The 24023-nt window shown below is 39.2% G+C and overlaps 1 protein-coding gene across 1 annotated transcript in view; it reads left to right on the forward strand.

The window, feature by feature from the left end:
- The first annotated feature begins 4300 nt into the window (after positions 1 to 4300).
- Positions 4301 to 24023, forward strand: part of PRICKLE1 (prickle planar cell polarity protein 1) — a 107507-nt gene continuing 87784 nt past the window's right edge. Inside the window, exon 1 of the mRNA XM_081593673.1 lies at positions 4301 to 4384. The gene's annotated coding sequence lies outside the window, so the exon portion shown is untranslated. The remainder of the gene's footprint in view (positions 4385 to 24023) is intronic.

Below are 24023 nucleotides of genomic sequence, written 5' to 3' on the forward strand. Positions count from 1 at the left end.
TGCATCAGCCCCCTACCTCTCCCTCGCCCCCAGCAGTGGTGTTTTCTGCATGTAACACGAATATGGGAAAGAAGGGAAGCGTCGACTTCCCTTTAGGCAGAAAAAGTTAAAGAAACTGGGCATGTTAATAATTAGCAGGACCCGGACTCAGGATGCAGCAGAAAGCTGTTAAATTTTCATTGCCCTCTAAGAAAAACAAACGGCATCGCCAGTGACTGTTGGCAGTGCCGTGTTATTTTGGGGACTTTGGGGAAATTGTCCACAGATTGTCTTCAAGAGGCTGAAGAAGGAGGTGGGGGTGGGGGAAGGACGGCTGGCACCGCTCTGCGTTCCAGCTTGCCTAAGGAGGTTCAGAATCACACGCCAAACACGTTTGGTTGCTGATTCCTTGAAGAGTATGGGAGGCAGAGCGGCTGCGGCCCTGAGCAAGGTGAAGAACACAGCATGGGAACTGCCTAAAGGAAAAGAACGTGTAAGGATCTTGCCTCTCCCAAGGAATTCAGCTGCATTTGTGCTATAAAAAGCATGCATATATATGTGGCTTTTAGGATGGGTTTTATGAAGAAGAGGTTATATGTAATGAAATTGTGTGTACCTGCGGTACAGTTTTGTCTACCTCCCAATTTTAACCAGTACTTCAGAAGGGTGTTTGCTGCTGATGTTATGTAATCAACGTGGTTCACTGTCAGATATTTTTTAATGTGCTTTTGGAGTAAAAGGAACTTCCATCTGTTACTTCAGACCAACCCAAGGTGTAGACGGGTGAGGGCTGCTGAATATTTGCCCTGGTCTGGCTCCAGATGTGTGAGCTCAGCTGTTGCCTGTCACTTAGGTGACAACTGGCCTTTTCCCACTAAGCCTTTGCTGTCTCCATTATCCGCAGTGAAGTGTTCAGTCGCCTTCTATTATCAGAGTGGACTCTAGCCGCTTGGGAGGCGGTAGCCTTGTTTGACCATCCCCAACAATATGTCTGTTTTCAGACTTTAGGAAGGGGGGAAAAAAATCCCATGACAGCAAGATAGATACATTCTGAATTGAGCACCGACTTAATCCAAGGATCCTGCTTTAATCAAGACAGCTCTGGAAGGATGATGCAATATTTGTCAAGCCTTTTTCTCTGGAACAATATTTACTCCCACCAGGGGATTTTAAACTTAAACAGCAGCCATTTATCTTGCTGTCTGGTGGGGCCCGGTTCAGTTTGCTTCCATGTGGTCCCAGCCTAGTGGCTGGGCTGGGCCTGGGACAGGAATCTGTCATTGTAGCCCAGCTGGAACCTGAAGAAAGCAAAATACAGCACCTGCTGGTACCAGGGAGTTCCTAAATGCCATCAACTGGCGAGTCAGGAAATACAGAGGAGATGTTTTAAAGCCCTTCCAGTAATGTTTATACAAAGGATTTAAAGGTTAACAATGCATGTGCTTTACATATTAAAACTAAAAGGTGCTAGAAATAAATGGACGTTACCCGCAGTTGGAAGTTAGCACACTGCTGATGAACTTGAAAATCTCTGTTTTAATAAACTATGGCTAATGATAGTGACTTCTCATGACTAAGCCTAGGAAGGAAGGAAAGGGAGGGACTTCTGGAGGGCTAAAGGACTGGATGGAACATAGGGGGAGCCATATTGATATAAGCAAATGGGTCTTGTAAATTGATTTTTTCCATTCTTAATTTGCTACTAATTTGTGATGTATCACTGAGTGAGCCTGTTGGTTCACAGGTTTTTAAGGAAAAGTGATATATTTTACTCACATGACAGATTCAATCAGTTCTGCCAGTAATACCACTGAACCTTTAAAAGTTTATCATGTTTTTAAAATCAGGGTCCACGGAACCACCATTTGCCTCCCTAATTAAGGAGGTCGTAATGAGTCAGCTTGGGTCACCCAAGTCAAAGCTAATATCAGCTGAATGAAAAAAAGACCCTTATAAGAGTTAATAGCTAAACTATAAAGTTTAGAGTCAGATGTAGGTAAAAGTCTGGTTACTCCTAATAACCTCTCCTATGATAACTCTGAAAAGACGCAAAAGAAAAGAGGTTAACAATTTTAAATTTCTTAAGTTAGAATTTTAAAAAGCTGAAATCTAAGTTTTAAAAAGTGATGTTGTGAGATAATTTCTCTAAAAGCTTTTATAATTACTTGAAAATCAAACAAAAGGGAGTTGAGTATTATGACTGACTCTTCATAATACTCATGGAACGGAACAGGAATTTTTTTAAATGATTCTCCAGTAATTAAGTGTACCTGTTTTAATGGTATATATGTAGTAGTTGAGAATGCCCATATTACAGGAAACAATTTTCAGGAAAGATTATTCTAATTACTGCAGTTAATTTTCTGGTTAAAGTAGTTTATAAAAAGTAAATTTTCCCTTTTAAAGAAGGAAAGCAATTTTAAAAATCAAAATGATCCTCATCTGTGCATAAAAATGTTAAAGATGCCAATGGACTAGGATAGACACCTTCCACTTGGGAGAAAAATAGCTCTTTTTTTCCCTCCAGGTTACATAAAATAATACTAATCGTTTAACTCATTCAAGAGAGAATATTCAGTTTTCTTAAATGCAGGTCTAATTATTTCACAATAAAGAGAGTTAGGAAAGGGAATGAGTTGTGTTTCTAGGTTGGTTGGTTGGTATTTTGAAGATCCACTCCTGCTTTGCTCTCTGGTCTCAGAACAAAGCAGTAGTGTGTTGTGCCCTGGTATCTTGAGAAGGTCTCTGTGAGTACATGAGCTGGGAGAGGAAAGGACAATAGTCCAGGGGCCAAGTCCTGCCTCGATGTTGTTCCTTGAAACCTCAGGTGGCACATGGAGCCAGAGCCAAGTGCCAGCACCCAGCCGGCCCCACTTCTGGACTCTTCCATCTATGGACACAAGCAAGCATAGCCCCCAGCACTGCCAGAAACCAGTACCCAACCTTCTTGTCTACTGCCGTGCAGAACTGAAGTCGCAGAGGTTAACTATGTGTGTGTTGGTGGAGGAACATTTATGAACAGTGGAAAAGGCCTGGCCCAAAATTGCCCTGGGATCTACCTCACTCCCCACTTCCTTCACTCCTCTCTCTCCTGAAGGCAAGATGGTGGGAAGAGACAGGCTTTACAAGTTGGAGCACGCTGATGTCATGACAATCCTGGCACGGAGACACGACAGAATAATCGGACCCTTTCCCATGTGCCAGAATGACATGATTTTTCCAAGAACCATTCCTGAGCCAGTGGTCCACTGGCTCTGACTATTTCCAGTCCCCTGGGGGTTCAGACCTCTCAAAGAGAATGTAAAATCCTTCCTGTGTCTCTGTTTTGTACGCTTGTTTAGACTAAACTCTAAAATGCATTTTGGTCAGTTTTGAAGAGGCCTCTGTAGAACAAGAGCGATTGCCCAGCCTGAACTGATTAGACCTTTCCAGATTCATTTCCCTATGAAGAGAGATTTTAAATGTAAAATAAAATTAAAATGTCAACAGAGCAGAAGCCAGTGTAAACATTCTAAAACTTAGAGCCGTAAACTAGCAAGCAGCTGTCATTTACCTGGACTTAACGTTTTTTCCTCCTGTCGATAACTTGGTCCTAAGCGATCCTAAAAAACAACTGACCGATATGACTGCAGTTGCATATTTCTTACTGGTAAGTTTGGAGTCAACTCTTGGGAGAGAAGCCTTTTATTTCTAGTGGATTACACTTCAGGAAAAAAAAAAAAGGTGAAGGCTGTGTTATTTCAGTTGTTCAAGTACTGAAGTCATGTACTCCTTTCTAAGAGTTTTGTCCTGACCGCTGATTTATAGCACCTACCAGTTTTTGCTTTGTGTACACTTCTCTGTGTTTCCTTCTTGTCTCATTGGGGATCTGGAAAGAAAGAGACGTCGATAATACAGTGAAAATATTGTAGTCAGACGCTGCCAGTAAGGAGACCCCTGGGTGCAGCATGCTCTCCCTGAGCTGCCCTGCTTTTATCTGCAACGCAGATCCCACGGCTTGCAATTATGGTCTTTGACTTTGGTAACAATTCTGTTTGAAATGTTTCCAATTACACACAATATTGGCGGCATGTAGCAGCTGCATGCCAAAAAGCATTTCCAAGTATGTTCCAAGAATCAGCCTGTGATTGCTTTTAATTTAAATAAAGGCTATTTGGTTTCCTGTGAAGTTTTTTTATAACCACCTTCTCCCCACCAACCCCATTTTTGTCACCTTTAAAAAAAAGTCTGATATAAAGTAGCCACCACTTAATGTGATACAATATTGGCCCTGGTTTTCTAGGATGGCTCTTGGTTTTGCGCAAGGATGAGGACTGTTCAATAAAGGAAAACTTAAAGAAACATTTTACAGCTGTTTGGATTTCCCCAAAGAAGAAAAGAAGTAAAGATTATCTGACCCTGTATTGTAAGTAGCCAATGTTTCAAACTTTTCTGCCTCCTTCCTTAGGATCTGTCATTGTAATTATCTATTTAGGTCACTGAAGATTCTTTGGTACAGTGTCTTTCCTTCAGATTCTTCTAGTTTTCTTTTTGTGAACCTGTGAACATGTGTTAAAGACACATTACAAGGATAGAGAAAGGTCAATAAGAACATTCTTAAAACAGTGGGCTGGTGGGGGAAGGGGACACAGGAAGAGAACCAGGGAAATAATTTCACCATTCTACAGCAGACAAACCTGCCACATCGCCCCCTCTATGGGCTTGAAATCTCGGAATAGTGAAACCTTTTAAAACAGCAGTGGCTTAAATCTTTTAATAGCTACCAGATATACTTGCCTTATTAAATCTGAAAATAAGAAAATATACACTCTCAGGACTTGGAGTGAAGGGATTAGTTACAGGACTGGGAGGTTCTGTTTCTAGGATGGTTTGTTGGCCCATTTGAAACATAACACCTAAAGCCAGAGGGTATCCAATAGCTGAGGTGCTAAGATGGTCCCAATTAGGGTGTTTTTACATAGGCTCTTTCAGTCCTGGCAAAAGCATCCTATAGAATATAGTGCTTCTTTGGGCTGAACAGTAGTTGACTTGCATAAGTGCCAACATCTCTTCTGGCATTTTTGGAAATCTTCCATCATGTAATAAATAGTGCTGTATAATCCAAATTTGTAAATGCCATGTTTCATGTAGCTCTTGTAGAGACAGCTGAAATTAACCCAGGCTGCTAGGGATTGTTAGATCCTGGAGGTTAGGTTACAGCCTGCATCCAGAGCGCTACCACGAATGAATGATGGTGGAGGCCTTTGATCAAAGCTGGAAGAAGGAGCAAAGTTAGCCTTAGTGTAAGGAGCGCCCACCGACCAACACTTAGACTTGTCCTTTCTCCTTGAAAACTCTTTCAATTAAGCAAACTGTCTCAGAGGAAATTTATTCAACTCAAGGTAAAATAAGGTTTATGTTGCTTTACCCGCTGAGCACCCCCGCCTGCCAAATACTCAGCCCACCCAGGCCCATGTGGTTTTGTAGGGGCAAAACCTAATATAGTTACTATGGTTGAACTGGAAAGTCTGTTAAAACCTATTTATATATTGGCCAGTTCCTCTGCCCTCATTGCACTGCTGTATTCTGGATACACACACATATACAACCTACCTTCTTTCAATCTAATAACAGTAAACTGATTTAGATCATGGTAGTTTCACCAAAGGCATTTGTACTTCCCTTTTTCTGTCTTTTATCTCAATGATAAGTAAATAATATGGTATTCTTCTGAAGAAACTCATAACTTGTTAACTGTAATTGATGTTTCCAACTCTGTTACTTACATGCTTGAATAATCTAAATTCCATCATTAGGAACTGGAAAAGACTTAGATAGTGTGGCATTTTGTTTTGCTTCAAAATATCTGCCAAACAATTTAAGGAACTGTTAGATTTTATGTCAGAAGACTCCTTAGTGTTGTGGTGTTGAAATACTTGTTATAATGTGTGTCAAAGGAGACGGCATTTTAAATTCTTCTGTGACTATGTAATTAATAAGTATGTTCAGTGCTTGAAGTATGTGCATGTTACATAATTTTTAGAAAGAGATAAAGTTAGGTCTGAAGTGCATTAGGATGTCACAGATGTTTCTTGTAAGAAAATGCATATGCTTCATCGGAATTTTGAACTTCTTTCTGATGCTGAGCTTTGTTCCTCACAAGGGTCATATGAATAATTTCATTGAGTTGCTCCAGTTCTTATTTACACAAGCCTTGAGAAGAGAGCTGAAGTGATAAATAACTTGCCCCCTCACCCAGTTCTGAAATGCCTTAGCCTTTTATGTTTTTGTGAGTATGAAGGGAGGGAATAAAATATACAGAGAAGATGTTTGTGTTTAACTAACTTAATCATATAAGTTCCCTTTGTGGGTCTTCTGTAAGCTTAAACAGCTTGTCAGGCTAATAGCCAAAAACATGTCCTCAAGTACTGCCAAACGTGTTAAAAGCAGACCAGGCTTTCTTTATATTGAGGTACTGGAAACGTATTTTTTTTTAACCATCTAAATTTTAGAAATAGACCAGAAAAGAAATTACTCTCTTCTTCTCCTTACCCACAAAAACCAAAAGTATTATTCATTGCAATGCTGAAATGGAACCTGATGGGAATAATGATATTTGTGTGGGAGTGTTTTAAGCTGGCTTGACTTGGCTGTTTAAGCAGGGAGCAACCAGGTTACCATGGTACTTGATGGGTCTTTATTTTTTTATATATTTATGTTGCCTGTACACACTGGCTTTTTTACTTTGGTTCAGTAGCTTCTGGTCAAGTACTTGTTCAGTTCAGTTCAGTCGTGTCCAACTCTTTGCAACCCCATGGACTACGCCATGGGGTCACAAAGCCAGGCTTCCCTGTCCATCACCAACTCCTGGAGCTTACTCAGACTCATGTCAATCAAGTCGGTGATGCCATCCAACCATCTCATCCTCTGTCGTCCTCTTCTCCTTCCTTTCAATCTTTCCCAGCATCAGGGTGTTTTCCAGTGAGTCAGTTCTTCGCATCAGGTGGCCAAAGTATTGGAGTTTCAGCTTCAGCATCATTCCTTCCAATGAATATTCAGGACTCATTTCCTTTACGATTGACTGGTTTGATCTCCTTGAAATCCAAAGGACTCTCAAGTCTTCTCCAACACCACAGTTCAAATGTACAGTACTTGTACATTTATCCTGATTTCTTCTTGAGCAAAGATTCAAGAACAGACAGTGGTGATGTGGTATAATAGTGCAGAAGTTTTTTTACCTTCATTTTTGAAAATCAGAAAATTTGGACTGTAGTACAATAGCTGTGTGATTTCTAATCAGCCCACTCAGCCTCTCTGGGCCTCAGTTTCCTCATATGTGAAGTAAGGGACTTAGTCCAGGTCAGTGCATGTTAACCAGAGATGTGAACCATAAACACCTATGGAGCAAATGCACAGAGGTTTTTTAAGGGAGTGGGTTTGGGGTGGGTTTTTGCACATTTAACTTGAAAAAGCTCCTTAAGTAATTTGTGGTTAAGAGCCACTAAATTAGATGTTCTCTAAGATTTCCTTCCAGTTCTAAAATTTTATGTATCTAATCCTATTGGACTGAACGTTTTTCCTTCCTTCCTTTCTCTTTTGTTCATTTGTTCATTCATTCTTAACAGCTATGTTCATTCCTAATGTTGCTGTCAAAATGTAGACATCTTAACCCAGTTCCAGGAAGATCTATGTTCTGCTCCTGTGAGTAGATGATAATTGATGTAAAAGGGGAACCATATTAATTCCCTGTTGCATGCCCAACACCTGACACAGTGCCTCACACATAGCAGACACTCGACAGCTACAGAGAGCCCAAAAAGTCAGGAAACTTAGAAAATGTGATGTTAGTGATTTTAAAATAATATGGTCATTATTCTGTAGTGTACACAGTAGTATTAATATAATGTACACATTAAACTTATATAATGTTAAAAGCCAGTGTTATCTCAATAAAAGATAAATTAAAATGAAATAATATGCCCAATAATATGCCCAATCTGTTTTTGTCAACCTCCAAGTACCTTTCAGGTAAAGTATCTCCAAATTTAAAGCAATGGATATAATTATTTCTCTGAAAAGTAGCATAATAAATACATTATTTCCCTTATGTTTCCAGACTTTGGGGATACTCTGTAGCGTACTGATTATATTTTTCCCAGATTAGCAGTTGGTCTCATTGCTTTAAAGTGGAGGTGCTGCACCTGAAAAGGTATCTGGAAGCTGACAAAAAAAGATACCAAGCATATTACTTGAAAGTGTAATTAATGCATTATGTAAAACAGTTTATCCTGTGAAAAGTGTGTGTCAGTTTAAGTATAACCCAACCAAATCACTATAAAGTTTTCACAGTTTATGTGACAAATTTACAACCTTATTCTAATTTGAAGTCTTATTTTAAAATATTTTAGATTACCAAGGTCAAAATTTTTAAATAGATTGCTAATTACTATTATTTTATAGCCAGCAATTATGTTGTATCCTTTTACAGACATGATTCCACATCATGTATTTCTTAATCTATAAACTGCTTTAAAAATGTGTATACATATATATGTATATGTACACACATGTATATATTGTTTTAGATCAGATAAATCAGAAATCGCAATAAAATATGAGACTCACACTCAGTTTTTCTCATAATGACTGTGATGCATCTGAAAGTTTTGCTATCAAGCAGGGGAAAATTCTTGGTTGCATAGTTTTGTGGAAATAGATTAAAAGAGTTTGTTGCCCATTTTGTTTCTTTGCTCTTTTCTTCAGTCTATAAAAAAAAAATGGGTTATTTCCTACCGTTATCCATTATTACCATTACTGTAGAACATAGATAAAAAGAACTTAAACCAATCAGTTGGGGCTTCACAGGTGGCACTAGTAGTAAAGACCCTGCCTGCCAATGCAGGAGACATAAGAGACACAGGTTCGATCCCTGGGTTGGGTAGATTCCCTGGAGCGGGCATGGCAACTCACTCTAGTATTCTAGCCTGGACAATCCAATGGACAGAGGAGCTTGGTGGGCTACAGTCCATTCACAGGGTCACAAAGCATCAAACAGGACTGAAGTGACTTAGCGCACACACAGACAAGCCTATCAGTATAATTGCTGATCACATTTACTTAGTAGGAACGAAGGAGACATTTGATCCTTACCTAGTTTATTGATTTTGTTGTTGCTGCTGTATGTTGCTGTTCTTGAGGGAAGGGAGGGTATTGTTTTGTTTTTAATTAAAAGAAGAACTTTAAAAATTGACCTTTCTAAAACCTGGATAACTGTCCAATTTCCTTTGAATTTTCTCTCTGTGAAAGCCTGGCCAGGAACAGAATCAGCTAGTGTCAGCTCTTTTTCCCTAGTGTACGCCCATTAACAAATCAACTAATGAGGGCCTCAGAGTCGACACTGACACCTGAGTTATCTGCTTAGGTTGTTTGTACAACTTAACTGGAAAATTCTTAGTCAGTATGTGAAGAGATACTACCGTAAGGCATTTGAGTTAGGTAAAAGATTAAGTAGTCACCAAACAGGGTTTCAGGATCATTGGAGATAAATTGAGGGCTCCTTCAAAGCTTTGTATAAGCCTTGTTATTTGTAGGTTTCACTTCCCTGAAGTTTCACAGCTTATCTCCTTGTTTGTTCTGGACTTCATGCTAGTATAAAAGTACATGTGTCGGGTTTTTCCAGGTGGCATCATGGGTCATTGCATCATTTCAGGTCTCAACTTAAAAGTCATCTGATATTGGGGAGGCCTTTCCTGATCACCCTACATGAAATAGCAGAGCCCCCACCACCCCCAGCCACTCCAGAAACCCCTTAACCTGCTTCACTTTTCTCCATAGCCCTTGTCACTACTGGACAGATATTTCCTTATTATAGCTGTTTGTTCCAAAAAGAAATCTCTGTGCTTTCTGGTCTGTGGCTTTACCCCCAATCTTAAGAATACTGCCTGGCACATAGTCAGTACTTAATAAAATACCTGCAGAACGAATGACTGCAAATATTTAGGGAGCTTCGGATTCGAGCATCCCCTCCCCAGTCTAATAATATGTGTACTAATATATATAAGCAAGTTAGAGAGTTTACTCTTATATTCTCCTTCTTATAATAGGACCATAAAGTTAGCAATTGGGCACCCTTGTTTTAAAGGGTAGGCATTTGGGGACCATTTTAATGTGAAAGATAAAGGAAAAACAGAAACCAAGATAAAGGAAAAACAGAAAATAAGTTGAAAATTTCCAAAACTGAGTCTTTTGGTTTGTGTGTTTGTGTGGTTATTTTATTTATTTATTTTGGCAGGGCACAGTTGGCAACTACAGTGGAGTTTCTGAGCTGTTTCCTCCCTTATCTGAATAAAGCCAGAGAAATGTGATGGAGTATGAGGAAAGAGACTGATCAAATACCACTCCTCCCTTCTCTCCATCACAAAGTGATCAATGATATGTAAGCACATAGCAAACCGATGCCATATTAATAGAAACGAGGAAATATTGGTAACAAGGAAGCTGTATGACATTCCCCTTCATAATGCTTCTCTGTAACCTTAAAACAAAAGTAGAGGCAGTATCTGCAGACAGACTTGTGCTATTGCCTCATATGTTAAAATAAGGGTGATGGACCATCTTTCACTCAAGAAATCCTGACTTAAATTCCAGAGGTGAAAAGCTAATCCTCTAAGTGATTTCAGCCAGCTTAGTAGGAAACCTAGCTGCTCGAAATTATTATTTTAATGTCTCAGGTTCCAGGGCTAAATTGGCAGTGAGTCAGCTTTCCTATTAAGGCACTGCGCCAACTTATTTGTCCAGAAATTATCCTGTTTTAACTTGGGGGTTCTTTACTGCTAATGAGGCTAATACCTCTGAAGTACACAAAGCACTTTCAGATTCGTCTCATTTACCTTCACTGCATCTTTGCGTATAGGTCTAACCAAGGTTATTCCCAATTTATTGATGAAGAAGCTGCCTTTTAGTTCAAGATGCACCTTCCTAAGGAGTTTGGTTTGGATTTTTAGAAGGAAACAAACGAAAGAAGAAAAATGAGCAAGCAGTTATAATCGTCTAAAATTGTTTGCCAATATTTTATTGTTTTGTAAATATTTCTGTGTGTATATTGTTCTACATTAAGTGCTTTGAAATAACTATAGCCTCTACTACTGCTAACTTGCATGTAATCTTGGAGAGGTCACTTAATTTTCTGGACTTCTTACCCACTCTATGCCTCAGTTTCCTGAATGATAAAGTGAGAGGCATGATGACCTTTTAGGCTCACAATTTTCTTGATTCTAAAACACTGGGTTTGGAGGCTGTAACTTTAGGGGAGTAGTTAATAGATAGGAGCTGAGGGACTTCCCTGGTGATCCAGTGGTTGAGAATCCGCTTTGCAGTGCCGGGACACGGGTTTGGTCCCTGGTTAGGGAACTAACATCCCACATGCCTCTGAGCAAGTAAGCCCATGTCCTGCAACTACTGCAGGCCAGGTGCCACAACTAGAGGGAGTCCGTGTGCCACCGCAAAAGATCCCACTTGATGCAGTGAAGAACCCACGTGCCGAAACCAAGACCCGTTGCAGCCAAATAAATAAATATTTAAATAAATAAATAAATAGGAGCTGATATTATTAATTGTCATCATTACCTAAATCCCTGATTAGAATTATTTAGCAGTCTACTCAAAATTATTCATGTTAACCAGGTGCATCTTTTAAAGATGGTCTTTTTATTCATGTTACAGTGCGGCCATTTCAAAATTCAACAGTAGCTGTATTTTAAAGACCTAAGAGAATGTCCGGTTTGGTTTCCCTTTGCCAAAAGTCTGGTTTAATAGGTTACATTGTAATTTAAGATGAGGAGCTTAAAATGCCTTAATATTCAGAGCAAATTATTAATCTGATATAGTTACAGCCATGACATACTTCTATTCATACTGAAAGTTACAAATGTGAGCACTGTGTTTATAAATGGGAAATGTGGAAAATGTATAAAGGAGAGTTCACTTACTTATGTAATCACATAGTGATTATAATTTTGTTAAAATGTTCATTGACCAAATTGGAATTAATTGGGGGAAGTTTGGAGAGGGTTTGCTGGAAAATAAGAGTAGCCCAGGATCCATTTTAGTTGCATTCCTAATATTTTTTAAACCGTAATAAAATTCTTATCTCCATGGGTTTACACGTGTTCCCCATCCTGAACCATGGCTGATTCATGTCAATGTATGGCAAAAACTACTACAATATTGTAAAGTAATTAGCCCCCAACTAAAATAAATAAATTTATTTTAAAACTAACTAAATAAATAAATAATAAAATGCAAAAAAAAAAAAATTCTTATCTCCTCGATTCTCCCAGTAAAAGCTGGTGTAAATATGCAGTCAGTGGTGAAACTCTTTCTGTGTTAATCTTAATATATGTTGGCCTGTGTCACCATATGTACTGCCCTGACTAGTCCATTTTTCTAGCACTGTGTTTAATTAAATCACTGATTTTTAGGCAAATTCTCAGGCTCTTGGATCTTATTCACATTCTAATTAGGCTGAAGTTACAGACGGCCCACCGGGAGGCAGGGTACCACTTATATTATATCTCTGAAGATGGAGTTTGTGAGTTGTTGGGATGAACACAGCAATGAGCCATGGCCCAGATCCCAGCAGATTCGCAAGTGACTGTTAAGTGCTATTCCAATAAGAAGGCCTATAGAAACGTGACATTAATAATCACCAGTTTGAATCTGGGTCACTTCAGCCATGACTCAAAGATCAAACGCTATCAGCTGGTAATGAGTGTGTGAAAGTGCTACAGGAAAGCGTTCCATCTCTTAATGACACCTTTGTGGGCCTTCTCAGCAGACAGCTAAAGGGAGGGATAGAAATGAAGTCGCATCTGCTCCTTGGTCTGGAGGCCAGCCCTCCAGGTTGCGATTGGCATACTTTTGCAGAGATATTTTCTGAACAGTTCACAGTAGTTTGTTGTTCCAGCTTCTTAAATGGATATGTAGAACCTTTCATCTTCTGCCTCTTCCTGACCATTTATTCACTTCAAAGTAATGTAGCTGTTTTGAATTTTCTCCACTGCCTTTTCTCTCCTCTGAAAAGTAAGAAAAAATTTCACTTACGAATTCACGTTAACTGTTTAATGTGAAACTTTCAATTTTTATTTCAGCTTAGGGGCATCATTTTCACTTCAGCATACCTTCATTGAGCCCTGTGGTTTGCCAGGCACTGTGTTAGGCTCTGGGACTACAGACATCAATTGAGGATAGTTCCTGTCTTTAAAAAGCTCACCATTTATGGGAAAGGCAGGCATTTAAGCACTTGTGAAATACTGTGGTGGAGGCACGAATACAGAAATGTACCAGATATAGTAGTGGCACAAAGCCAAAAGTAGAAGTTGTTTGTTCTGTGTGACTTGTTAAGGAAGGCTCCAGGGAGGAAGAGATAGTTGAGTTGGGTCTTGATGACTGAATAGGAGTTGGCCAAGCCAGTAGAAGTGAACAATGACTCATTTTAGGCAGAAAGCAAAATTTGTGCAAAAGCAGGAAACAAGACAAACATGATGCTTAGTGAATTATAAATCTTTATATTTGGCTCTAAGATTAATTATGCAGTTAGTCGTAGACTTATTGCCTCCTTTTTGACACCTCAGTTTCAATCAGAAAATAAGAGATGAATTTTGACAACTTGAATTGTAACCCTGTCTTTCTTCTCTGTAATTGACTTTAAGCTACTGAATAAGAGCTCTCTCTTCTCCTCCTTAAATGTTGCATTAGCCTGGCCAACCCACCGGGTATTTATTTACACTTGTGTCTTTTCATTGTTATGTTGGTACAATCTAAATTTATTTACTCTTCAGTTTCACTGCCAGGTTTCAATTTCAACCTCAAGTGTTTAGACAACATTATATAATAAGTGTTACACTTTTATGGCATTTGCTTTAGTACTGTAAGAGCTTTCCATGAAAGCTAATGGTTGGGAAAAAAAGAAGCCTGAGTGTCACCGAGTGGCCTCCAGATGTGTTTTATTGTGTTGGTATCTCTGTTTTGTTTTCATGAGAACTTTTTTTAACTGTAAAAAACCTTACCAAGCAGAAATAGCAGACAATAGACTTGTAGGAGATGAACTGTTTTCATTTCCTGATTGTTATTTCTTGGTCTCCCATTTCAAAAGCTATGGTTCAGCTGAAAAAAAAATCCATAACAATATAATTTAGAGTACTGTATTGTTTAAAAACAAGTCATGTTATGTTTGTTTTTCAAAGATAAGTTCACTTCTTAGGTTGGAAAGCCCTCTGTGTTTCAATATGTGGTTCTTAAGTGTGGTGAGATTAACATGTGATTTAACATCTTTCAGAATTTCTGCCATCTAATTGTTCACTGAGCAATCAGTATGTTTTCAGGCAGTCTGGCATGTGATAAATATTTTGTAGCATATGGGGCTGAACATGCCAATTGCAAAGGGTTTTATAAGCTTTAATTAATTTTCACAACAACCAGATGCACTCTACTTTATTGATGAGAAGTCCACAGACAGTGCAGTTCAGAGCGTTGCCCAGATTCATTGAGCAAAGTGGTTGACAAACTTTTTGGATAGCTGAACACTCTTCTCAAACCATAAGGTTATCCAGAACACCAGCCTATCAAGTAGGGACTGCTCTTGTTGAGAGGAAGAAGGAGTTTGTGATAGGGCTTCCAGATTTATCAAAATAAAAGAGCCACACAAGATGCTTGGTGAATTTAAATTTCAGATAAACAATTAGGAATTTTTTTTATGTTGCTTCACAGACGTAGAGAACAGACTTGTGGTTCTGCCAAGAGGGAGGGGGTGGGGGAAGGAAGGACGAGAATTTGGGATTAGCAGAGGTAAACTGTTATATATAGGATGGATAACCAACAAGGTCCTACGAACTATATTCAATATCCTGTGATAAACCATAATGGAAAAGAATATTTTTAAAAAAGAATGTAAAAAAATAATTTTTAGTGTAAGTGGATCTCAAATACCTCATGTCCCTTAAAAAGAAAGAAATGATTGGTAATTTGTCTGAAATTCAGTTTTAACCATGCATCCTATATTTTACCTAACAACTCGAAGTTGCTGTTTCTTGCTCCACCCTTTCAGTGCCCCTGTGTCCTCAGCCAGGTGAGAGTCCTGCTTCCTTGCACACAGTTTAGGAAGAAATAGAAGAGACAGAAGAAATCTGTGCAAATGCTCAGAGAGAATTAATAATACATTTTTCTTCTCAGTCCAATTTAGGAAGTATTATCGCTTCCTTGGCTTTGTTAGAGAATTTCTGTGACCATGTAGCCACTGCTACACACAGTGAGTGAAAGTTACTCAGTCGTGTCCGACTCTTTCCAACCCCATGGACTGTAGCCCACCAGGCTCCTCTGTCCATGGGATTTTCCAGGCCAGAATACTGGAGTGGGTAGCCATTCCCTTCTCCAGGGGATCTTCCCAACCCAGGGATCAAACCCAGGTCTCCTGCTTTGCAGCTGGATTCTTTTCCATCTGAGCCACCAGTTGTAAAGAATTATTGCCTTTGCTTTGCCTTTCTTGTTTTTTGGGGTAAAATACTTCAGTCTCCCAATCTTTGGAAACAATGTTTGTCAAGTCAGCTATTTGTAGAAGTCAGCAGTTTAAGAAGCGGCAGAACTGATGATAAATCAGAATTGCAGGTTGACCAAATAGAGTCCACACATAAGGAGAAGCTTGTGGGCCTGATTCTAAGGCAACCCCCCAAGGGAGCAGTACCTGGCACGGGCCCATCCTTGGCTTTTGGCCTAGTTGCCATGTACATGTTTTAGTGGTCCTGGCTTGAGGATATTACCTGTTAACGTAATTCAGTTATTTTGCTCCAATATTTTAAACCAGCCCTCAGATTATTACTCTCATTTTTCAAACTGACTCCTTTGTGGAATATTCTTACGTGTTCAGCCATTATATTTCTCACTGTAACTGAGTAGAGTCTCATTAGTGATCAGAAGCCTCTAAATTTCTTTAGGATGAAACAGTCCTTTAATGCTTGAGGGACTCCCTGGATTAACTGATGAGAAATCTTTTATAAATATACAAGAAACTAAGGACCTTTTCCCCGACCTGTGGGTCCCCAGGTGCTTTGGATTTGATGCCCTGCATGGGAGGCCTTCTAACTCTCGTGACATTTTTGTATCAGTAAAATATTAGTAATGGTTTATTCCTTTGTGGGTAGATTAGAAATGGAGACGATTTTGTGTCCCCTTTTCATTTTTTCCATAATTTGTGCTGTAGTTGTGTTACTTTTTAAATAAGGAAAATAAGTATTATTGACATATTTTAAATATTTTGTGGAGGGGGAAGCCCATAACTGTTTCCATGTTTAAATGTTCTAAAGTATAGATGAAGTTCATCTGGTATATAGTTTTTATTTGCAAATACTTAGGTATCTTTGAGGGGCTTCCCAAGTGACGCTAGTGGTAAAGAACCTGCCTGTCAGTGTAGGAGACATAAGAGACACAGGTTTGATACCTCAGTCAGGAAGATCCCCTGGAGGAGAGCATGGCAACCCACTCCAGTATTTTTGCCTGGAGAGTCTCATGGACAGAGGAGCCTGGTGGGCTACAGTCCATAATGTTGCAAAGAGTCAGACATGACTGAAGCGACTTAGCATGCATGTATCTTTGAAGGTTAGTTATAATATGAAATCTACCCAGATTGTTCACACTTAAAATTTATCTCTCATTCATCCATCTGTTTTATTCATTCAACATATACTTGCTGAAAAAACAGAGACAGATTCCTATACAGTACAAGAAAGGGGATGATTAGTGCAAGCAAAAGAAAGAAAGATCCAAAGATGTGACCTATCCACTCCATCCTTCAGGGCTCTGCGATGTGGAGGGCTGGGCTGGGGGATGCACTCATGCAGGAGGAAAGATGCTTGCCCTCAGTTAGCAAATGAGCCCTCTGATGCAACGTGAGCGAAAGTGACTTTCACATCAATACCTCAAGACCCAGGTCACCCAGATACTGCTGGGGGTTCATTGTCTTGGACCGTAAAAACAAACACAAGCTCCCATCCCAGGAGCTGGGTCTGAAAAGCCACCAGAACCCCTGCTTGTTTGCAAACACAAGGCCCGAGACTCCGGCATTCCTCTGCTTCTCACCACTGGCTTTAACTGCAGACTCGGTTTGTACTGGATGGTTTCACACCCCACCCCACCAAGCTGCTTCCAGGGATTTTGTTTTTGATCAACTATATAAGTTACAGTGACATTTTCTTTTTCCTATCAGCTTCTTTTTGAATTCTCTTGGAAAAGGAAATAGCCTCTTCATAAAATCCCCTTTTACTGGTCTTTTTTGTTGACTTTGAAACTCATACCAAGTTTATAAGATGGAGAAACCTAAAATTTTTGTATTTCTTTCTTTTCTGATATTAACATGTACAAAAAATTACCTATTCGTGATGTTTATACTTACTTTCACATTTCAAATAGGCTACATTTTGCTGTACATTTTTCAGTGGCTAGATGAAGGTAGAATTTGACAGGTGATTTGAGGGGATTTGCTTGATAAACCTAGGAAATTAAAGATTTTATATTTGCTAAGATAGCTTTTGGGATTAAGGTTAAATTCACACAGACTATTGCATATTACATTACATTAGTTATTTTTGACCCTAACATGTAAATGGTTGTGTAAATAATCTCCGTAATATATAAATAGTTGCTTCAAAATAAAGCTAAATATTTTCTTCTTTGTTTTGAATATATATTTTAAAGTTTATATAATACTTTTCAAGAACTCACTGAATATGGAACTTAACTTATTAAGGTTGCACATTTGTATTTGGAAAGCTACTGAAATAAATATAAAGGGACTTCCTTAAAGCTTTATTTTACTTATGAGTAAACTAGATGTTTTCTAGATAAATATGGGTGCCATTCATAACTGCCTAATTATAATTCTGTGAACTGTTGAAATCAAATCAATGTCTTGATCAGTTGAGCTGCCAGATGGAATTTTATCAAAAACCTGTACACTTCATTCTTACTTCTGGACTCCAGTGAATTTTGTCACAAAAATCACCTCATACCCCATCTGGAAGGCAGCCACTTCAGCATGGAATATGACAATTGTTTAACAGTGCATAGTAAAACAAATAATCTATGACTCACAGAAGGGAACTGTATCCAATTGAAACTTCCAGGGTAATTCAGGTAGGTGGACATAACCACCCAGGTGTCTTGGAACTATTCCAGTTCCAATTGGCTAATGAGCTGAGGTCTCTTTGCTGTGTCTCCCTGACTAGTTTACTTGTCCATTAGCGCAATTCCACCTAACATCATGCTGGGACATTGATTTCACATTGATTCACAAAGGAATACTCTGGGTCACACAGTGACTGTCTAGTCTACAGCAGGTGTTTCTGTGGGACTCTGGTTTCAGAATCTGTGCTGTTCAGCTGCTGACATAATCTTTCAGCTGTACTGGCCAGAGCAGAGTTTCACACAGAGCAGTAGTGCCACACTACTCATGTTAAATATGAACCTTGGTGGGGTTACATGTTTCCATCATCGATCCATCTGTTCTAGGGATTACGTCACCACAAAGAAGTTAATTTGTCTTGTTTTGAGGGTCATGTCTAACTGCATAGGTCAGCAGAGAATAATAGATGACTGTTTTTTACTTTGCTTCATGTCTGTGCCTTACTTTTTCTCTAAGGCTGCCAAGCAGGACAATCAGTTTCTGCACAGCTGATACCATAAGAATGACATCCAAGCTGGAAAAGATTACTGCTGTCTATTGAAAACCTGAGTTAACCAGTCCAGAAAGTTAAATATAGACCCTCTCTAAACTGACTTGCTCACAGAGAACTCTGCATCCAGTAGGGAGAAAGGAGGCACTAGATGGCAGTCTTAAACAAACTTGAAATGATGTTTCCTCTCTTAAATGCATTACCTAAAAGCAGTCACTTCTGTTCCAAATGAACTTGCAAATCCAAGGGCATTATGAAGTTTAATATCCCACTATAAAATTTTGCTTTTGATATGGAAAAGTATTCCATATATAAATCTTGCTCAATCTCCAGGTTAGTTATCCTGATAAACTCATTGTAAATTGACAGTATCATAGTTGAAAATGCATTTAATTCACCTTCCTTGCTGGACATGATAGCTTACCTCTGCCTACCCTAAATATGCTCAGAGCACTTACATTAGTTTGTTGTTGTTGTTGATGTTATTCAATTACTAAGTTGTGTCCGACTCTTTGTGACCCCACGGACTGCAGCACGCCAGGCTCCTTTGTCCTTCACTGTCTCCCGGAGTTTGCTCAAACATATCCATTGACTAGGTGATGCTATCTAACCACTTCATCCTCTGCTGCCCCCTTCCCCTTTTGCTTTCAATCCTTCCTAGCGTCAGGGTCTTTTCTAGTGAGTCCGCTCTTTACATCAGGTGGCCAAAGTATTAGAGCTTCAGCTTCAGCATCAGTCCTTTCAGTAAATATTTAGGGTTGATTTCCTTTAGGACTGACTGGTTTGATCTCCTCACTGTCCAAGGGACTCTCAAGAGTCTTCTCTAGCACCACAATTTGAAAGCATCAGTTCTTCAACACTCATCCTTCTTTATGGGCCAACTCACATCCATACATGATTGCTGATAAAACCATAGCTTTCACTATATGAACCTTTATCAGCAAAGTGATTTCTCTGCTTTTTAATACGCAGTCTAGGTTTATCATAGCTTTCCTTCCAAAGAGCAAGTGCCTTTTAATTTCATGGCTGCAGTCACTGTCTGCAGTGATTTTGGAGCCCAAGCAAATAAAATCTCTCACTGCTTTCATTTTTTCCCCTTCTGTTTGCCATGAAGTAATGGGACCGAATGCCAAGAGCATTACAATAGTTTTAAAAATGCACACAGTAGAGTAAAATTGCTTCCCTAAGCTAAGATGAGCTTCTTGAAAATACTACTTAACTTTTCATTTCACTTTTTCTGTAAGTATATTTTCCACATTACCTTGTGTGCTTTTCCATGTTGTAAGGTTAGTAGTATTAGGTTGGTGCAAAAACAATAGCAGTTTCTGACCCTGAATTTTAAATCATTATAACTAGGCTCAAACACATCTTTATTAATCAAAATAGGAACCATTACAATCAATACATTTTTTCCCAACAAGAAATAAGTTTGTTTACTTCTGTAGTGTAAAAATCTGTGCTTCAGGATTGAACAAACTCTTGGAAAGCATTTTCTGCATACTGCTGATTGTGAAAGCATTTTTCCTGCAAAAAGTTGTCAAGAAGCTTGAAAAGGTGGTAGCCAGTTGGCAAGAGATCATATGAATATGATGGATAACGCAAAACTTTGTATGTGCAGTCACACGTTATCGCGGAGAAGAATTGGGCCTTTTCTATTGACCAATGCTGGCTGCAGGCCCTGCAGTTTTCCATGCATCTCATCAATTTGCTGAGGATACTTCTCAGATGTAATGGTTTTTCCAGGATTCAGAAAGCTGTAGTGGATCAGATGGGCAGCAGATCACCAGTGACCATGACCTTTTTTTTGGTTTAAGTTTGGCTTTGGGAAGTGCTTTGGAGCTTCTTCTCTGTCCAACCACTGACCTGGTCATTGCTGGTTCTCATATAAAATCCACTTTTCATCACATATCACAATCTGATCAAGAAATGGTTCGTGGTTGTTGCATAGAATAAGAGAAGACAGCACTTAAAAACGACAATTTTTTTGATTTGCGGTCAGCTCATGAGGCACCCACTTATCAAGCTTTTTCACCTTTCCAAGTGGTTTCAAATGCCAAGTGACAGTAGAATGGTTGACATTGAGTTCTTGGGCACTTCTCATGTAGTTGTAAGAGGATCAGCTTTGATAATGCTCTCAGATGGTTGTTGTCAACTTCCGATGGCTGGCCACTATGCTCCTCATCTTCAGGGCTCTCATCTCCTTTGCAAAACTTCTTGAACCACCACTGTACTGTACGCACATTAGCAGTTCCTGTGCCAAATGTGTTATTAATGTTGCGAGTTGACTTCACTGCTTTATGACCCATTTTGAACTCAAATAAGATCGCTCAAATTTGCTTTTTGTCTAACATCATTTCCATAGTCTAAAATACATATTAAATAAACAGCAAGTAATAATTCGTTAGCAAAAAACTTAAAGCAAGAAATTCACATTAAAATGACGTATAACATAACCACATTTAAGAATGTATTCCAATATCAAATGGCAAAGTTCAACAATGCAAAACTGCAATTACTTTTGCACCAACCTAATATTTATACTGTGAGATTTTCATTGTTTAAGATAATACAAAAAAAAATGTTCCCATGTTCCAAGGTGTAGTGAAAATTATGCTATACTTATTAGCAAACTTTACACAGATCTGAGGGACAGTTTCTGTGTTTATATTGGGCCAGATTCCATTCACAATGAACACAACTGATTAAGCTCCAAAGATCCACACATCAAGTATTATTAGGAATTGTCAATATTGGGTTATAAGGTTGAAGGTGAAGCTTTGCAGGGGTTGTAATGAGTTTCTTTTTGTGCTATTCCTTGTGTATGTGTGTGTGTGTGTGTGTGTATTTAAAGAAGAATGTGTATCCCACCTAAAGATGATAACACTTAGACTTCTCACCTTTCTGTCTTGGATAATGATGTCATTAGAAGTTAATTGTCTGTTATGAGGTGAAGAAAAGTGTGATTAAAAAATCATTGAAGTATTTCTTAAAAAGTAAAAATATCCCCAAGTGTTTCTCTTTGGGAAATACCCCAGAAAGAGTCTGGCAAGACTGAAAATTTTTATACCAGATTGTCTTCTAATAGCTTTTTAAAAATAGGCTCACAAAGTACAATTCCATTCAGAAGGGGTCATTTAGACCAGGGGCCTCCAACCCCTGGGCCACAGACAGTACCGGTTGATGGTTGGTCAGGAACCAGGCTGCACAGCAGGAGGTGAGTGGCCAAGGAGTGAGTGAAACTTCATCTGTGTTTACAGCTGCTCCCCACTGGTCACATTATCACCTGAGCTCCGCCTCCTGTCAAATCAGCAGCGGCATTAGATTCTCATAGAAGCATGAACCCTACTGTGAACTGCACATGCGAGGGATCTATGTTGCTCACGCCTTATGACAATTATTCCAAAACCATCCCTCCTCTTCTCTATCCTGGGAAAAATTTTTTTCCATGAAACTGGTCCCTGGTGTCAAAACAGTTGGAGACTGCTGGTTTAGACTTTTGGGAGACGTTATTGTTGTTCAGTCATTAATACCCGACTCTTTATGACCCCATGGACTGCAGTACACCAGCCTTCTCTGTCCATCATTATCTCCCTGAGTTTGCTCAAACTCATGTCCACTAAGTCAGTGATGCCACCCATCCATCTCATCCTCTGTCACCCCCTTCTCCTCTTGCCCTCAATTTTTCCCAGCATCAGGGTCTTTCCCAGTGAGTCCACTCTTCTCATCAGGTGGCCAAAGTATTGAAGCTTCAGCTTTAGCATCAGTTCTTCCAGTGAATATTCAGGGCTGATTTCCTTTAGGATTCACTGGTTTCATCTCCTTGCTGTCTAAGGGACTCTGGAGAGTCTTCCGCAGCACCACAGTTCAAAAGTGTCAGTTCTTCAGTGCTCAGCCTTCTTTATGGTCCAACTTTCACAGCCAAATATGACTACCTGGAAGACCATAGCTTTGAGTATATGGACCTTGGTCAGCAGAGTGATGTCTCTGCTTTTTAAAACACTGTCTAGGTTTGACATAGCTAACATAGCTATTCTTCCAAGAAGCAAGTGTCTTTTAATTTCGTGACTGCAGTCACCATCCGCATTACAGATTATTAAAAAGTCTTTCTTGCACTTAATAGAATGTCTAACACAGAATATCTATTCCATATATGTTTGTTCATCAATTAATGTCTATCAAGGGCATTTTTAGTACACAAGAGATCGTTTGGATTGGTGATTTCTTCCATATTATTACTATTTTAGTATTTTAAATTATTATTTGCAGTGAAGCTAACTGACTTGTAGGCATCAACATAATGAAATGTCCAGCAGATTTAGACCTCACCAAAACACTTCTCTAAAGACTTTTTTTATTAAGTATATAGTCTCTAAGAGGGCTTCCCAGATGGCGCTAGTGGTAAAGAATCCATCTGCCTGTGCAGGAGACATAAGAGACATGGGTTCAATCCCTGGTTGATTGTGAATCAACTATACTTCAATCAAAAATTAAAACAAAATAGTAATAGTAATCCTTTTGCCCCTCATACACAGAAATTGGAATTGGCAAAGACAATGTGCAAATACCTCCAGTTCATTCAGCCTCAGACCTTTATTACACAGTGCTGAGCACATATTGTAATTCATCTCTTTATAGTTTATCTTCTGCACCCTGAAGCTTAGGGGCCTTCAGGAAAACAACTGATACTCGTGTTTTTATTTTTAGAATAAGCTAAAAGTAGGGGCTCAAAATTTTTTTACTTGATGAATAAATAAATGTTTCTCAAGTGAAAAGCCAAGGTTGGGACCCCAGGTCCTGATGACTGTGTCAGCCCCGTGAGATCACTGTCCACTTCTGTACCTCTGGTGCCTGGCTGAAAATAGTACCAAACGCTTGATGAATTGTGGTGGCTGTGGAGAGTTGGAAGAGTTCTTAGGTTTAATTAAAGCTTCAGTATTGAAAATACTTCTACACACATTCTCATTTAATCCTGGTAGCAAACTGCGGGTCAGTTGTCTCATTTGATAAATGCAGAATCAGGTTCCAGACGGTTGAGAGAATCACTGTGAGTCACACAGTTACTAAATGTTAGCACCAGACTAGAATCCAGACGTCCTACGCGATCCAGGACACTCGGCCCTAGTTTGCTTGAGACCAGCTCGCAGACTACCTGAGCAGAGATACCACTGTCACCTCTCCGGCCGGCCGCTTTGCTTGCCACTGTGCATCCTCAAACCTTCTCCACCATCTATCTATGTGCTAAGTTAGTAACTTCAAAAATCACCTAGTTGTACAAGTTAGAAACCTGGTGTTCTCCTTGATTCCTCTTTTTCACATTCCTTCAACCGCAAGTCCCATCTAATTTAC

This window comes from Giraffa tippelskirchi, chromosome 4, assembly GCF_054371585.1.
Source record: "Giraffa tippelskirchi isolate mGirTip1 chromosome 4, T2T-mGirTip1v1.2.pri, whole genome shotgun sequence".
NCBI lineage: Eukaryota > Metazoa > Chordata > Mammalia > Artiodactyla > Giraffidae > Giraffa > Giraffa tippelskirchi.